At 37.2% G+C, this 3,654-nt stretch overlaps 1 pseudogene; it reads right to left on the reverse strand.

Annotated features, from left to right (window-relative positions):
* The window catches only part of LOC102471727 (multifunctional protein ADE2 pseudogene), a 19,394-nt pseudogene that overhangs the window by 2,467 nt on the left and 13,273 nt on the right, over positions 1–3,654 (reverse strand).

The following is a 3,654-nucleotide window of genomic DNA, read 5'->3' on the forward strand; positions in this document are numbered from 1 at the left end:
CCCTCCAGGGGAGATAATCTGATCTGTAGGTTAGTTTTAGTTGAGCTACCTCAAACCTTGTCATTTACTTCTGGGAATATAATCATATTTATATTCCTATAAACATTTAAATTGTAAATAAGTTTTGGGGCAAGTAGATGATGTGGTGGTTAAGGGTGCTGGATTCCCATGTGACTGACCATGGTTCAATCTCGAACCTGGTGGCTTGCTTTCTCACTTTCCCTCTCTGTGTGTGTGTTTTGCTCTGGTCAAATTTTTAAAAAATAACAATAATGATAAAGGAAATAATTCTTTAAAAATTTTTAATGATTTTTATCAAAGTTAATTATAACATATTTTAATTATCCATAAAATAAAGGATAAAACATAACTTTTTATCCTCAATTACTTTCAAAATATGATCTAGAAAAAACACCTTTAAGAAGTTTGAAGTTTTGGCACTGTATAGTCATATGAAGACATTTGAATAACAATTTCTATAAATAACTTTATTGATACAGAATTCACATACAATATAATTTGCCCATTTAAAATGTACCATTCAATGGATTTTTATATTCATGGGTTGTGCAATTAGCACCATGATAAACTTTAGAGCACTTTCATCACCCTTTCTATACCTTTTTCATAAACCACAATTTTTCTTAGAGAGACTTTTGCTATAGGGTGTGTACACTTGCCAGAGAGAGAGATAGAAAGTGAGAAATCATCTCCCGAGGGTATGACTACACTGCTATCCCTTCTCCTCCTCTCTGGATCTTGAGCATGCAGTCGCACACACTTGGCATGAGTTTTAAGCCATCGAGTCTTGGACTCGAACTGCTGTTGACCATGTGGGAGTCCAGAGACATAACTATTATGCAGTCTGCTGGTCCCAAACCACAATTTTTTTGAGAAATTTTTGCTATAGAGCGTGTGTGCTTGCTGGAAAGACAGTGGGAAACAGAAAGACAGAAAGTGAGAAATCATTAGCATGCCCCAGGGGAGATGGCCACATGTAATCCCTTCCCCTCCATTCTCCTCTCAGGATCTTGGGCATACATGCACATGTGTCCAATATGAGTTTAAGCCACCGGATCCAGGACTCACACCACAATAGAATATGTTGGAATCCAATGACATAACCATTATGTCATCTGCTGGTCCTCCTCTAACCACAATTTTTAAAAGCCCACAGACATCATTTTTTTTTCCATTAGAGATTTTTGCTTTTAGGGTATGTGTGCTCGCCAGAGAAAGAGATACAGAGACAGTGAGAGGGAAAGTAAGAAATCACCCCCTCCCAGGGGAATCAGCTATGCCTCAGTTCCCTTTTACTCTTTTCTCCTCCTGTCATCTTGGGCACACATGCACATGCGCCCTGTGTGAGTTTCAAGCCACCAGGTCTGGAACTTGAACTGTGGTCGGCCATGTGAGTGTCCAGCAATGTAACTGCTATACCATCTGTGGGCCCCAACATCTTTAATTTTTAGGAAGTGTCATGAACTAACATCAAGAGAATTAACTTATTTCTCAGAGCTTCATGAGAGAGTTTTTTGTTTGTTTGTTTGTTTGTTTCTTTTTTTTGTTGTTGGAGAGGTTTTTGCTATAGGGTGTGTGCACTCGTCAGAAAGACAGAGGGAGACAGAGAGATAGAAAGTGAGAAATTACCCCCCAGGGGGGATGGCCACGCTGCAATCTCTTCTCCTCCATTGAGAGAGAGAGTTTTTGAGGCATTGTTTTATCTTATACTATTGTGGTCTATGATATATAGAATGTAATAACAATAGCAGTGTAATAAAGAATACATTAATATTGGAAATGGTAAAATCTTTAGCTATGTACATATGCAAGCTGCTGAGATGTGTTTTTGTGTTGTATTAATAGATGGCAAAAAGCTACTACGTGAAGTGATGTAGCTTGTTGAAGGCTGTTTAGTTTGTGTGGAGACATTTAGGAAAATTGATAGTCTTAGTTATCTAACATAAATATAAGATGAAAGAAATAATTAAGCTTCTTTTTTCTGCCTACAGGGGTCTTTGAACTATAGCCAGGGCTTGTTTTGTTAAAGATTTCTTATCTATGCAGTACAGCAGTGTGGCCAGCCAGGGTGAGGAGAACATGTAACTCTAAATTTTGAAAAGCTGTATCTCATTCTCATGCTTGTCAGCAATTTATGCATGTAGAATATTTTGTGTTTTTCTTTGATATCCATGTTCTTAAATATTTTTAGAACTCTTCAAAGAATGTTTATGATAAAGGCAATGAAAATAAGGTTAGAGTATGATAAAAATTGTGACAGTCTTAAGAGTTTGAGCTCCAGCTAGTGGTCTTTCAGCTATTTGCATTATGGTCTGACTAAGTACCCAACACAGACCTTTTTCCTTTGTATCTTAGCATCTCTATTGGTTAGTCTATGAATAAATGAATTAATAGAGAATTGTACCATACTTAGGGTAGTTTAGAGGTGCCTGAAATTATGCCTGTCTTTTTATCAGTCCAAATTTAGTCATAAACTGCTAACTGGGAGGTTTCCTGTGTGCTTTCTCTCAAGCATTCCAGCTTTGAGCATACTCCAGGTCTAAAGAAAAGACGCTTCTCAAGGAAATGCCAACTTGAAGGCACTCCTACTCTAAAGTGCCACTGAACATGAAAGGTCTTTATGAGTATTTAATAATGCTCTTCCAGGAGATGCCAGTCTTGATCTCAGACCTACTGAATCAGTATCTGAAGATTTACAAGATACTCAGGTTATTCATAAACACATTGAAGTTTGCAAAGTGCTGCAGCAGATGGTCTCTAAAGGTATTCACTGGGCTAGGTGGTACTTCTGGAACTTTAATATATTATAGTAGGTTCTGAGGTGGGACTTGTGATTCTAAGTTTATGGCAAGTTCCAGTATCACCTCTACAGACCACACCTAAGTAGTAATATTCTGTGATTCTGTAACAAGAATAAGTTCCTAAAACCTAAGTGCACACATAGTTACCTATATTTCTCTAGGTTGACTTATAATGCATCTGAGCATATGCTAACTAGAAAATCTTGAAGGTTAACTAGAAAAATTTGTGCATTCATTAAAGAAATTACTTTTAAGCTATTTGATATGAAGGGGTCTCCAAAAGTTTATGGAAGATGTATATTAATAAAAAAACTGTACATGAATTTTGAAATATTTTGTACCAAAATAAGCTTGTACTTTCATTCCATTTTCAACAAAATTTTTGATGTCTCCTTGTATATTTTGAAATAGATTTCAATAGATAATGTAGTTTGATCCCAGAATGCCTAGCCTTGTTCTCTCTGCCTAGGCCTGGAGCTGGTCTGGGTTCTGAAATTGTTGTAATGGGAGGGTAGCAACACTAAACAACTAGAATGTTGAGCTGGCAACTGGTGGGCTAGTATTTTTGTTTGTTTTGTTTTATTTTTAAAAATATATATTTTATTTTAAATTATTATTATTATTTCTAATTTGTTACAGGGCATGTGTGCTTACCAGAGAGAGAAAGTGAGAAAGCAAGCCACCATGTCTGGGACTGGAATCACATTCGGCAATGTGGGAGTTCAGCATCTCAACCACCATGCCACCTGCTGGCCCCCGATGGGCTAGTTTTATTTCCCTGTCACCGTGGGTTTTCCAGTGTACCTTGGGGAGGGAGGATTCTCAACACCAG

This window comes from Tupaia chinensis, unplaced genomic scaffold (genome assembly GCF_000334495.1).
Source record: "Tupaia chinensis unplaced genomic scaffold, TupChi_1.0 Scaffold148768_1, whole genome shotgun sequence".
Classification (NCBI taxonomy): Eukaryota; Metazoa; Chordata; class Mammalia; order Scandentia; family Tupaiidae; genus Tupaia; species Tupaia belangeri.